Source organism: Lontra canadensis, unplaced genomic scaffold, assembly GCF_010015895.1.
Source record: "Lontra canadensis isolate GAN:19392208 unplaced genomic scaffold, GSC_riverotter_1.0 scaffold49, whole genome shotgun sequence".
Classification (NCBI taxonomy): Eukaryota; Metazoa; Chordata; class Mammalia; order Carnivora; family Mustelidae; genus Lontra; species Lontra canadensis.
This window is the reverse complement of record NW_022631043.1, coordinates 9496859-9511078: the sequence shown is the minus strand read 5'-3', so window position 1 is coordinate 9511078 and position 14220 is coordinate 9496859. Positions and strand designations below refer to the sequence as shown.

The 14220-nt window shown below is 41.5% G+C and overlaps 1 protein-coding gene and 1 pseudogene across 5 annotated transcripts in view; both read right to left on the bottom strand.

The window, feature by feature from the left end:
• ASAP1 (ArfGAP with SH3 domain, ankyrin repeat and PH domain 1) overlaps positions 1–14220 on the bottom strand; it is a 348495-nt gene that overhangs the window by 163627 nt on the left and 170648 nt on the right. The gene's annotated exons all lie outside the window — the stretch shown is intronic.
• On the bottom strand, positions 13812–13938 carry LOC116877080 (annotated as a pseudogene).

Here is a 14220-nt window from a genome sequence, read left to right as displayed (position 1 = left end):
ATAATTACAACAACAGAAAAGGGAACAGACTTGACATCTGTAACATATAATTAGTATGTGGAATTCTTATTTTGCTGCTGTAGAGAGCTAGGAGAATAGGAGGACAAAAGAGGCCTCAAGAAATTGGAAACAGTAAATATATGCAAATAATTTCAAACACACTAATGATTTTTAAATTGCAAGTAAAGTGATACTAAAGAGTCCCTTTATCCTTACAGAGTTATAACCAGTAGGAAAAGTGATACAAAACAACGAAGAGGCTTCAGAGAAATAGTAAGAATTGATTTAAAGGATAAACTGTATTCCAAGTCACAAAGTTGCTCTTACATTTGACAAGTAATTCCACTCTTGATCATTCCCATTTAAATCACCACCACCCCCTCAATCATAAACCAACAGAAGACCCCACAGAACATGACACCAGATTTTATAGTATGAAAGGCTGGAAATAACCTGTATCTGATGACAGGGAAATAGCAAAGTAAGATATGAAACAAACTGGAAGGTTTATTGTATGGCCACTAAAACATAAAATTAGCAACAATTAGGATGAAGAAAGGACTGCCAAGTTATTAAAGCAGCTGTTACGTGCTGTGTGCAAATACTACACGGTACCACTATTTAGAATGTAAAACGACATGTATTGCAAAGATATGAATTTTCTAGAAATGCAAAGTTTAGACAGGGGTGTTTAAAAGCTGTGGCTACCTAGGACTGTTACAATTAGGAATTTTTTTCCTTTTAAAATAATTTCCTCATACAGTACTATAGGACGGACTTAGTACTTAAAATTTTTTTAAAGTATTTTAACAGTGTCTTATAATACATTAAATGCCTATTTCTTCCTAAGCAATTACAAAAGACCCAGTAAGATGTTAACTTTGATAGAAAATGAGGGAGAAATAGTACATACTCTCAGTAATTTCCGTGTTGCCTTGCAAACTGTACATTTAAAAAATTAGTAGAATATTGTGTTTCCAGAGCTCCTGTCTGGGGCCAAAAAGAAAACTATAATCACAGCAATTACCTTGTGAACCTCTAATTTCTGCTGTAGTTCTAAAGTTCGGAGTAACACACCCACCCACAAGCTCCATGCTTTCATCTTGAAGCAATTTCAGCTCCATTCTTAGGAAAATAATAATTATAGGTACAACAAGGTATTTAAAGACCAAAAAATAGTCATGCGAACACCATTTCCATGTTATACCATAATGAGAGTTCCTTAAAAGAATTAAAACCTAGACCGGAAAGGCATTTCCTGAGTCACATCTTTTCAGGATCCTTAGAATTTATTGGGATCCTACCTCAGAACAGGAGTCTTTGTTAGCAAACACATTAGGAACCACAGGGCTAGCGAGAGCCTTTTAACCTCCTACCAGCTCTGAAGTTCGACAGTGCCTTACTCAACTGCAGGTCCTGACCTGATGATTCAAAACACGCTGCTGATGGCTCTCAGTCATTTAGGCCAGGTCACACAATTTTATCTAAAATGGAGAGTCACGGGGCGCCTGGGTGGCTCAGTAGGTTAAGCCTCTGCCTTCAGCTCAGGTCATGATCTCAGGGTCTTGGGATCGAGCCCCGCATTGGGCTCTCTGCTTGGCGGGGAGCCTGCTTCCCCCTCTCTCTGTGTTTCTCTGCCTACTTGTGACCTCTATCAAATAAATAAATAAAATCTCTAAAAAAAAAAATTTTTTTTTAAATGGAGAGTCACGTAAAAGCTGACTAGATGCTGGAATTTAAACATGGTGGTTAGGAGCACAGAATGGGAGCCATTCTGCCTGGGGCGACATCCCAGCCCCGCTACTAACTACTCAACTAGCGCTCATTCCTTAACCCAGCTGTGCCTCAGTTTCTTCCTCAGTAACCCATCTGACATAGTTTTGTGGATTAAGTGAGGTGATCTAAGTAAAGGAAGCACTCAGAGTGGTGCTTGGCACAGAGGAAGCCCTCAACAAATGTTAGCTAGGATTTGCAGAGACAGTACTCTGATTTATTTTTTCCCAGGCTCCCACGAGACATATAATTAGCAAGGACAGTTTTTACATGGCTGGTGGTGCTACTATAGAAGGAAAAGAACAGGGAGATGCAGATATAAACCTTCCACTCAGATGAGCTCTTTAGATCAGTGATCTCTCGAGGAGGCACATGAGATTTTCCATGGTGGTGTGGGAAGAAAAATATTAGAACTTGTATTTGTATTATTTTATGTCATATAGAATTATACAGTACTAGCACGAAGATTATGTATAATGTATATGCGTCAATATACGTGCACATGGAATGCATGTGCGAGAAGGTTTTACAATGGACATGCCCAAAGTTGAGAAACCACGGCTCTGTTAATGAACACTAGATTTTCCTTCTCTTAAGTAAGAACTGTGCTGTGGGAAATGGAGTAAGACCTGCCCAGAATGCAGCTGGGGGCTGTGTGCAGTCGTGCAGTCTGTATACAGAGAAGACGATTCCACTGTCCAGTGTATAAAAGGACACACTGTGTGAAAGGTTTTCCTTAAAGTAGCAGAAACCAATCTAAGGATGTTTACATAGAAGAGATGGCATCAAGGGCATTCACATTGTTCTGAAATAGAGCAATACTTTGTATTTTCTTGTCATTTTTACTATTTTGCATCTGCTTTTCCCAACTGCCCAAATAATATCACAGTCTTTCCTTTCTGAGGAAATGAAGATTCAGAGAGCCTAGGTGACTTTTCCTAAGCCCACCCGGGTAATAAATGCTGTTTTAAAACTCAAGTCTCCTAAATCAAAATTTAATTTAGAAAAAGGATTCCATTCACAGATGTTCCATGACCTTAAGGATACTATATTGCTAAAAGCAAATAAAAATAGGTATTTCTCCCAAGTCCGCTGTTTTCTACCACAAGGCATGTAGGATACACACTTTACCAGCAAAAACTAAAACAAAACACTTCAGAAAATTTTGGATTTGTCTTTGAACATAATACTGAACAAATCAGAAATAAACATTTTAAATTTTACTTAGCTGTACAACTCTACTGTTTTCTTTCTTTCTTTTTTTTTTTTTGACTTCCCAACCTTGTTCATGGACAACTCAGTTCATGTTTATTCTATGTAAACAAACAGTTTTACATGCAGTTTGTATTCTACTTTTTAAACTTCATATTATCCTGCAAACATTTTTGCTTATTTTTCTGCACAGGCATATAGCCATTACCACTACAGCAGCTGCACGGCCTTCAATCCCCCTGATACGTATGTCCTTTGTCTCCCATCCGATTCCCGCTGCTGAGTGAATAGCCAGTTTTTTAACTTCCATAAATAAAGATATTTATTTTTAAGACCTACTTGTCAGCATGGTTGTCAAATAATGAAGCTTCTTTTACTAAGGGTGATTTTCAGTTGTGTGTTTTTAAGCATGATTATGAAATACTAGCAGGCACTAATGATAATCTCTTACCGTATTAATAAATTCACAGGCCACTAAGAAACAACATTGACAAAAGGTCTTAAGTCTTTGACTTCTAAAAAGCTGTCACATACCAGAAATGTCACAAAGATCTAACTAATAATCTTCTTGCAAGTAACCGGGGAGTGCGATTTAGGATAGTGGTTAACTTGGTGTGTAGCCATCTTAAAAGGGAGCAATGGCTAACACAGGCCACCTCCCCCCACCAGAACACTCTCCACTCCCACACACAATGCTGGTCCTTAACGTGCACCTTTTCAAATAAAGCTTCCTCAGGAAGCCCGTTCAGATAGAATGTCGTTAGCAGAGGAATGCTCAGAGACCAGGGGCCTATCGATTAAATGTTACTCGAGGAAAACAGGCCTGAGGTTGGTATGAGAGTCTGCTCTGAAGCACAGAGGAGTATTATGCTCCACTGGGTATTGTTTCCGTAAAGGTAAATCTTCCTGTTGACAAGAGCTGAAGTAGTTTTCTATAAATCAAGCCTCTGAAATTAAATCTTATTTCCTCAAAGATGCACATTAACATTTCAGAGAGGCTTTCTTCAACTCGTGTCAAGTTGTATTGTTATTCTATCACAATGAGTCCTTTTGTAATGTAAATGATCACCCTCCAGCGTTCAGACTTTGGTATACCAAACTTAATTGAAATGGGGCTGTATCTACCGAATATTTGGGGAAAAACCTCAATCTCCACTCTGAATTCACTGATCTGACAAATATCCAGTGGGAACTGTGTCCCAGAGTCAGGAAATAGAGATGACCCCTGACCTCAAGGATTGTGATGAATTACCTCCATCACATTTATTAGGTAGCTGGACACAGGATGTTTTTAAGCATGAATGCTTCCCTGTAATATGATATTTGAGGATAAGTGTGCCAAGGCAAAAATGTATTCACCTAGAAGTGAAGCATGTAGAAAATTCCAGAAAACATTTAAGAAAAATACAGCTTGAAAGAATGATAAAGAAAATTCAAAGTCTTCTTGAGAAATACAACAAAAAACTTATTAAATGACATTTTGTGGACTGAGCTACATTGTAAAGGAAGGGGCAAATATCCTGTGAATGATTTGTTAAAAAGTGGTTTCCGCTTCAAATATCAAAAATTACAAAACGGAGCTGCAGCGCTAAGGGCTCTGAGAACGCATCCCAGCTTATGATGGATGGTTTTATGCACTTGCTGCTGTTTTCCAAATGTCCGTACTGTTTCTTTACTAGAGTCACACGTTTAGTGGACACTTCCTGGTAACTATAATGGACACCCTCAAGGGAAGCTCCCCCTCCAAAAACTTTCTAGCCGCTGTGGTGCCCGCCAGCACAATACCCAGTGACAGTCTGCGATCTAGATACCCCAGAGTTTCCCAATGACTCCACTTCTCAAAAGGAACAAACAGCTCTCCCATTCTCCAATGACAAGGCCCACTAAGAAGAGACAAGTGGTTCAAACCCAGACCTGGGCGAACCCCGTAGAGTGTGGCTGACAGTTTGCGTGGCACAGCTCTGAAGGACCCGGTGATGTGGTACTTCCTTCCAAGAGCTTTCATCTGACAAAAGTGTGGTCAAGTACAGGGTGGTTCTAGGGCTTTTATTTAGAATATCCTTAAATTTGAGAACTCTTCACTTAGATCAGAATTTCCTGAAATCTGAGCCCAATTAACCTGTGAGACAAAAAGTGTCTGCAGTCAGTAAGTTTGGGAATCCCTCCCCAACCCCCGCCATATACCCTTTGAAAATTCACAGAAAATTAATACATTAAAATACCATGAGATTCCTGTTTAAACAAATTTTTTTTTTAATTTAAACTTTAACAAAGTATTTCCCAAACTTATTTGGCCTCAGAAGCATACTTCCCACCTCTATCTTTTCTTAGAAGTGCCTACTAATGTCTCAGAACCAGTTCTCCACACAATACAGTTTGGGTAACACAGACTTGGATCATAATATTCCAGAAAATCTGTTGTAATTTAGATCAGAGAAAGCAAATGGGTGGCTCACAGTCTAAATTCAACTTGCCTGAGTTTATTTTACATGGCTTGCATAATTATCTTTTGTAAATTCCGAATTAGCCTCCAAACATTTAAAACTTGGGAGATTTAAAATAAAAAGTCAGAAGTCCAACTTTCCCTATAAAATGCCTTGGTTGAGCAGAGCTCACTTTTCCCAGAACGATAAAGATCAGGACCTAAGGAGGAGGTGCCAGTCACTCTTGCCCAGCACTGGCGCCAAAGTCTCCTACGATCCGATCCTACCTGTGTTCTGGGCGCTGGCTCAGGATGGAAGTTGTTAGGGCATGTTTAGGATGCTTATGGAGAAAGTCAGTGTCCCTCTGCCCAACCCCCTCAGTCTTTCTCCTCCATGAAATGCACAGCCCAGTTGGTGCACCGAGGACAATCCCCCTTTACACACATGGCCCTGGTATAAGTAACAGAGCCACCCCCACTCCTGTCCCATTTGGATAAGTTATATGGTCACTGGAGCTATAAAGCCTTCCCAGGCCTCCCTGATACTCACTCCTATCCTCCACCCTCAAGTCTCAAGGACATATTTCAGCTCTTGAGGATGCTGAATTACTTACTACTTTCCAAGTGTTTCATGTGAGTGTTGTAGAAACACGACAGACATCAGAGCCCAGATGACCCAGGTCTGATTTCAGGCTCTGGTTCTGAATTGCTCTGAGAGTACAGGCAATTCCCCAGATCGCTCTCAGGTTTGGGACCTGCATCCCATGGTCTGACAGGGCTAACGGGAAGGGTCAGAAACGAAGCAAGTGCCTGGTACACAGCAGGTGTTCAATATATAGTACTCTTGGTTCTGAGAATGGAACTCCATGCAATTATGGCTGATCTGTCTCACAATTCTTATATTCCAAATGCAACAGCTTTGGGTTCTCATGGTAGATATGTAATATATGATTAGGACTGATTTGCTGACACCTTCCTTTGCAAAATCCCAGAAAATGTCCTTGTCTCAATTCTCATGTTTCTTTATTTTCTTCAATTTTGGGGTAGGTGACACAGGAACATTTTCCCTATCCCATCAATTTTAAAAGTAAGTTATAGAAGGGAATCTGTCCACTTATTTATGGAATTTTTTTAATGTTTTAAAAGCTAGGGGTAGAAGTTGAAAAAGTTGAAATTCTCCCCACAGAGAATGGTTCACAAAATTCATGACCTGCATGATTTAAGAAATAATCTTCCTGTAACTGAGAGGAATAGAATTATGACTCACTCACTGACATGGGCTGATTTTTTTCCCTCCATGCCTTGGGATACTAAATAGCAAAGCATTCTCCCTTGGGAATTTCCCCCAAAGTCTTTATTTGTTCCCAACAAGCTTCAAACATTCTATTTTCCACTTCTTTTAAATATGTCCCCTTTCATTTCAGCTAATAACCGAAGTAATTTCTCACGAGTTACTACTATGGAAAGAGAACCTCAAAGTGGATGCTTAGATGTTTCGAATTCACTTTAAACCCTTGCCAGACCTCCTTTGTGAGGCTACACTGAGTGGCCCTGGATACAGGGGCTCTCCTGCTGTCTGACTTTCCTCTCAAGTCTAAAGCTGATATTGAAGGAATAGACGGACAAAACAAATCAAAAGACAGTGGGGCTCTGATCCATCAAGGGCCTTTTATGGGTTGGGTTATGACTACAGCGAATTTTCAAGTGAAATTAGCATAAATTAGGAATGCTGTTCTTAAAATCAAACTTAATGAGGCATCATTATGTTGTCACGCTCACTCACTAACTGGCTATGCCACATCACCTCACATGACCTCCATGCATTTCAGTTTCTTATCATGGACAGGAAAGTGGAAAGGGAGGTGGGAAATACTTGCAATTTTGCAATGTCTTGATTTGAGGAAGAAATTATAGAAGGTTGGACTGGAAATGAACCTCACACTTACAGTGCATGAATTCCAAGACAAGCAAACTATAAATCTGGCTACTTCTTGGGTGAGGATTAAGAAGGAGTAAGGCTTTTAAATTAATTGCATTTATCTATTAGGTCCTTGGCTGTCCTAGAGATGATAAAAAATACCGAGTACTTCCTCTGTCTTCAAAACATTTTGGAAATGATGACAATTTTGGGGTAGGTGACACAGGGTATGTTACAATTTCATTTTTTTTTTTCCTTTTGAAGGAAAAGGCCAACCAACACTATTTATATATTGTCCTGTTAGTGGGAAAAAAAACCCCAAGAATTCTTTTTTTTCCCCATTCAGTAGGCATTCCTAATATTTCTGTGATAATGTATTTACAATGCAAGTGTAAGAATGACTTGATTAAATAAGTAAAATTGGAAGACCGGGTAACATATCCCGTACCACCGGTCTCCTCCGGCCAAATCACTGACAATCTCGAATTATTTTAAAGAGTTGTTCATCTTGCTGGGCCACTAGAACATGAACTTTGTGTAAAAGGTGTTGGGTCTTCTGTATCTCTACACTACCAATGCTTCTGCCACTCTTCTCTATGTCCAACAGCCCGAAATTTATATTTTACTTGAGTGCAGAGCTGAGAAGACCTTAGAGATTTCTTATTCTAACTGCCATATTATATGTTAAAATAAAAGTAAAAACTGAAATCCTGAGAGGTTAAATGACTTGCCCAAGTTCACACAGGACAGTTTAACACCAGGACTAAACCCAGGTCTGTCTCCTGTTCCCACGATTTTCTCTTCATCAGGATGCAACTGGAGTTCCAGAATGGCCCTGGGATGATGCCACTTATGGTCCTCAGCTTGGAAACCCAGTGGTATGGAAGATACTGGGATGACCTCATGTGTGTACGAAACACAGGCCAATTAGGCCTGTAAGGGGACCCACTGGGTCTCTATGCGCTTAACTACCCGCTTCCACCAACCAGTAGACTACATTATGAACAGAGGTGTACCAGGGCACAGAGGCCACAGGAGGAACACAGGGCTTCTTTCCAAGGCACTGAAGAATTGTGGGGGGAAACAGTTTCACATTAAAGCAAATATAAACTAAATTGTGGCACATCCAGCCAAATTTGTTTCTACCCCCTCAAGATAAAACATGGTATTTTCAGGAAAATTCAAGGCCTCTTAGGGTCTCCCTCTCCTCAAGGAAAGTGATGCAGAAATGTAACCCACACTGATTCAATTATATGTATTTAGAAAAAAGTGTGGGAGTGGGAGAGGAATTCGTAGTTAAAAAGTGTACTTCTACCCACATAAGCCCCACTGGGAGGAGGTCATACCACTGAGACTATGGCAGTCAGACCCCTTACTTCCTGCAGTCTTGTGTAGTCCAAGGATCTCACCAGCTTGGAAGTGAGTCTAGCGTAACCTGCGTATGTTTGCGTATGTGCACTTATCATGGCCCCTAAATGAGAGACAACCACTTTGTCTCGGGCTCATATGAACAAACAATATACCGAGGGAAAACATACGACAGTTGGTGCTAAGAACATGGGTCTTTCTAAGCAATTTTCAAGGGTATTCTCCTGCCTTCATGCCACTTTGTCTTCATGTGATGACTTAACCACCCCATACAGTTCAACCCTTCCCTCAGGAGTAAGTTTGAGGAGGATCAGGAAGAGAGGTGCTGAGTGGCGGGATGCATGAGAAATACTGGGATGGGGGGCAGATCTGTAAGCCTGGGGGGCAGGGAAGGTTTGGGGGAACCTGTGAGAAATGACTGCCCGTAAGACATGGTACATGGGGTGTCCAACCCACTCCAGTCTAAGTTAAAGCTGATAAACCCCTCAGGTGGAAGTATCCTGAGGCCACAGTAGGGTTGGCCGAGAAGAAAATCTCTGACACCTGAAGAGATCACACGAATGGCATGTGTGGGGAGGCCAGGACTTGGGGTGGGGAGATTCTGGAGGGTGGGGGTTACAATCAAGGATCTCCCTCCCACAATTTTTGTTCTCTTCCTGGCCCTGGAACTACTGGGAGCCCTGGCAGCCAACCCCCAGCATGGAGCACACCTGATATCTTGTATGTACACAAGAAACATCTGCAGAGTGAATGCATGAATACGGTTAACAGGTATAAAGGGGGGGGGAAACCAATGGACTTTACAATTACAGCAAAAATTAAGACTATAGGCTCCAAAAATAAAAGTAGCCACCAGATATGGATGATAAACACTAATTCATACTTTTCTCATTAGCTAACAACCAGCATGTGAGGAAAAACACGTAGTTCACAGATTGTCTTCATGTCCCTAGCTTTACTCTAGGGGGAAAAAAAGAGTACACGTGGGATTTCAGATATGTGGTTACAGAAGGTTTATTCACTGTCTTTTCAGAAAACACTTGGGATGGAAAATGATTCTTTATTCAGTATAAAGAAAGCAGTCTTTGAATGCTGGTTGGAATTCCTAGTTTCTCAAATGCCTTTAACTAATATTTAGACTGTAAGAACCCCTCCTGTTCCATGATCCGTGTTGGAATAAAGGCTATCACAAAATTTTGAAAATGTTTATAAAATAGGCTTCATTGAAAATTCCCCAAAAAAGTTCTAGAACAGACCTCAAATACAAGTTTATCTTCAGAGGCATTATTAAATGCTTTGAATATTTTACTTCTGTAGCAGGATAAACAGAGAGGCCTGTTCCATGACCCAAAAGCCAGGATTTCCTTGAATGACACACTAATGAAAAATGCAAACCAGTGGAAGTCTTGACTCATTGTACCCGAGTTTGTTACATTCCAACCAAAGGTCTGCCTTGCATCAAGAGAGAAGAAATAGCTTCTGAAACCAAAAATTATCCTTAACCCTTTGTCTCAAGAATATTTCCATTTGTGTATAACACGGAAACACCGAAAAAAACAGCCCCTCCAAATACTTGACGCATTTATTAATATGAGTGGCTTCCATTTACTTGGCATATAGTGTCTGATTATGTGTGGTGATTGTAACACCAATCCTCAAAAAGCCCCAACTCGGGGCTCCTGGGTGGCTCAGTGGGTTAAAGCCTCTGCCTTCGGCTCAGGTCATGGTCTCAGGGTCCTGGGATCGAGCCCAGCATCGGGCTCTCTGCTCAGCGGGGAGCCTGCTTCCTCCTCTCTCTCTCTCTCTCTGCCTGCCTCTCTGACTACTTGTAATCTCTATCAGATAAATAAATAAAATCTTTAAAAAAAAAAAAAAAAAAGCCCCAACTCGAAGATCAGGCAAGAGATTGCCAGGTTTTGCAGCATAGGACACTTCCTCCAGCATTGCTAACCCGATCACAGAAGATAGCTAGACCCAAGGACTTCCTAGCAATCCATGTGTGGCTGGGTTAAAGAAAGGTAAGCTGGGCCAATCAGACCTGACCCTCCAAGGAATTCGAACTAGAAAAGAGAAAAGAGAAAAGAAAAGGTGACAGAAGAGAAGCCATGAAGGGCTAGGTACACAAGCCCAAACTTCGGCTGAGCAAATGAGAAAAGATATACAAAGCACTGGCAAGTTCTGGCCAGGCAGGAGTGTGAGGAGAAGGAAACACATAAATGCAAAACAGGAGACATCACTGACAGAGATCATGAGGTAGTCTGGCACTAACACCCACCATCACCACTTCTGAGTAAATTTAAGTGAGCCTCTGCTTACTAGGGCCTGAGTGAAAGGCTGCTCTTTGTTATTTCAGTTATGTCTCAGAACAAGCCCATGAAAGTATTATTAACCTCTGCAGGCCACAGAGCTATTAAGTAGTATGATCAGAGAACCAAGTTCATCAGTCCCTTGCTCCAAAGCCTAGGGCTTTTTCACTGAGCTCCGTTGCATTGCATGTAAATAATAACAATTCTGAGTGCCTTCCATGAGCCAGGCACATACAGACACCTGACACAGATCATCAATCTCTCTCTCTTTTTTTTTAACAGCCCTGCAAGGTAGGCATTATTCATGATTTCATATGTAAGAAAACAGGTTCAAAGAAGCTAAAGCAGCTTGTTTACTACTGCATGGGTAAAACAGGGCAGTCCTAGAATTTTCATACCCGCTCTTCTTGCAACATACCTCTGTGTTATAGACACTGACATCTGTGAAATTCCAGTCCCTGTTAAAACCAGAGGGAAGGAAAAAACCCACAACTACTGGAAAAGACAGAGGATTCCTAGCTGTGACCAGAAGATGAGGTGCTGTGGGGTAAACAGAGAGACACACACATCATTTCTTGAGTGTTCCTCCAGATACGGGGAGGGAAGACAATGAGACTTGAGGACACTGGGGTTGGGGTTAACCTAAAGGCAAACCAAATCAGGAATGCTAGCCAGACAGCAAGATTAAACAAATGGGTCTCTTAACTTATGGGAGAAAACTGCTGGGGACTCATGCCCTGGCTCCTTCCAGGTTTCCCCTGTGGGGAGAAGCTACAGGGCCTACCACAATTCCACGAGCCCCAGCACCTTGCTGGGGAGACCTGGCTCCCAGGCCAGCCCCGTCCTCTCAGTAAGCAAGGCAGTGCTGCTCCTAGCACAACCTGACCCTCTCCTTGCACCCCTCATGGGAGACCAGCCCAAATAGCACCCTTGGTCCACCAGCCTCAATAGTTCTTCTCTGCTCAATACTGGAAAACAATGGTTATCTAAACCACTTTTTTTTTTAAACTGTAATAATAGTAATTCTTGAATTGTTACTTAGCTATTCTGCACATAAATACTGCATTTCCTTCAGGAATGTATTAGTTGCTTAGTATATGTTAAGCAATGCGCCTGTCCCCCTGTGAGTACCAACATGATAAAACATAAATCCTTTCGTTCCAGAAACACGCCAGGTGGTTGACAGCACCAATCCAGCACAAGTGAACTGTAAGTTGGCTTAAGACAATAACTATACACAAAGGGCTCTAGAAGCCCTGCCTGGGAGGTCAGGGAGACTGTCTCAGAGGAGGTGGTTTTCACCTGACTTTGGAGAGTAAATATTCTCGAAGCACCAAGGGAAAGGAAGGCCATTTTAAGAAAGAGGGGCAAGCACAGGCCAGGAGAAGCTACATGGATTAGAATCCCTGGTGTGCAAGCAGAAGGGTTAAAAAAGTGGCGAGGGATCTTTCAAAGAACATCGTGAACCCGGCCAAGGATCTGGCCCTTTTCTCAAGGCAAAAGAAAGCCGCTGGTGGCTTTAAATAAGAATTGTGACAGGGGTCAAGTCTTGTTTCCTCCACGGTTCCCCAGAGCACCTAGCACAGGAAGAACAACAGGAGATGTTCATAAATGTTTCTAGATGTGAACAATCACATAAGCAATCAGGATTTGGGAGTTCCTTCTACTTTCCCCAACAGAAAATGAAAAGGGAAAGGAGGTCTTCTCACCATACAGCTTCTAGATCAAGTCTGATTAACATCCACAGTGAATTTGTAAAAAAGGAAGAAATGAAGACAGAGGAAAGATGGAGCCTGAGACCATTTTGCAATAGGCCTGGGAGCCTTCTCCATTTCTCGGTAACCTAGGTGGAGTTCAGATTTTAACACCTACAAAGAGACAGGAAAAAATAACTCACAGGTAAGGAGGTGTGTTCCCTTTCAAAGCTGGGCCCCTTGAGGACCTCTAATTCCAATGAAGGGATGAATTGGGGAAAAGGAAAGAGTACCCCCCCGGCACAGGGAGATGAAAGAAGGCTGGTCTGTCCGTGTCTAGGTCGTGTCTAGGCCGTGGTGGGAGAGAAGTGTCTCCTGAGGTTACACAGGCACTGGCGAGTGAGCCCACCTGTATGTTATGGGGGCTCTCAAGCTGAAAAATGACTCAGGGGTGGTGGGTTTCATGTTGAAAATTTTATCTCAGTGGTGGTGGTAGGGAGCTCCGTGAACTATGCCTGCTACTCTCAGTAAGTCTGGTTCTTAAAGAATGTTTTAGAATTAAATAAAACAAAAATGGTCTGGAGCTGGAAGCACCCCGAGGGGAATCAAATGTAAAACCACTCTCGAGGGTAAGGATTCCAGTCAGGCCATACAAATCGCCCACCGAGAAAGCCTTCCTGATAATGACATTATCCTTCTCAAATATGAAAACATAAAACTATCTATAATGAGTGAGAATAAACAAGATGTGAAAAACAGAAAAAAATATTTCCCTCAGAGTTAATGTATATAATTACTGAATAGATTACACAATTTGTAAAAAGTAAAGATCTAAAATAATAAAAATGAGGTAAGAACAAAATATTATGAACAAGAGATGCTTGTGAAAAATACTAAACAGATCTTCCAAAAACAAACAAAAAAAGTATCGGAATGGTTAACATTATCCATAGCTGATAAGAGAATTAGTGAAGTGGAAGGTATACCTGATGAAGTAATTCCAAGGATGCAGCACAGAATAAGTAGGATAATCAGAGACAACGAAGAAAGAATGGGAGGGTCCAATGGTAATCCCGAAGACAGACTAGAGGGAATGAGTGGAGGGGTAAGCAATGGAACAGAAAAAGCTAATCACCACAGTTCTCTGATCTTCCAGAATACATCTCTTATCAACCAATCTTCGATTAGAAATAATCGGGCCTCAGATAAACCTCATTGGCTATGATACTGCCACTGCACAAAGCTCTTATCAACCAATCTTTGGACACAAAAGAAGTACAACCTGCTCCTTCCATACACTCTGGTTTGGGGAAGCCCGTATAACACAAGTAGAGAGTGCAGAGTCCACAACCAAAGCCTACCATTACCCCCCATACTAGCTCCAGGGGCTACTGGAATTTAAGGAAAAAGAGTTCATAATAGCTCTAGTGCTCAAGTAATTCACGGACTCTGGTGAGCAGGGAAAGAAATAGCATGCCACGATATGATACCGACAGCGAACACTTACAGAGTTGTCTATGCAAGACG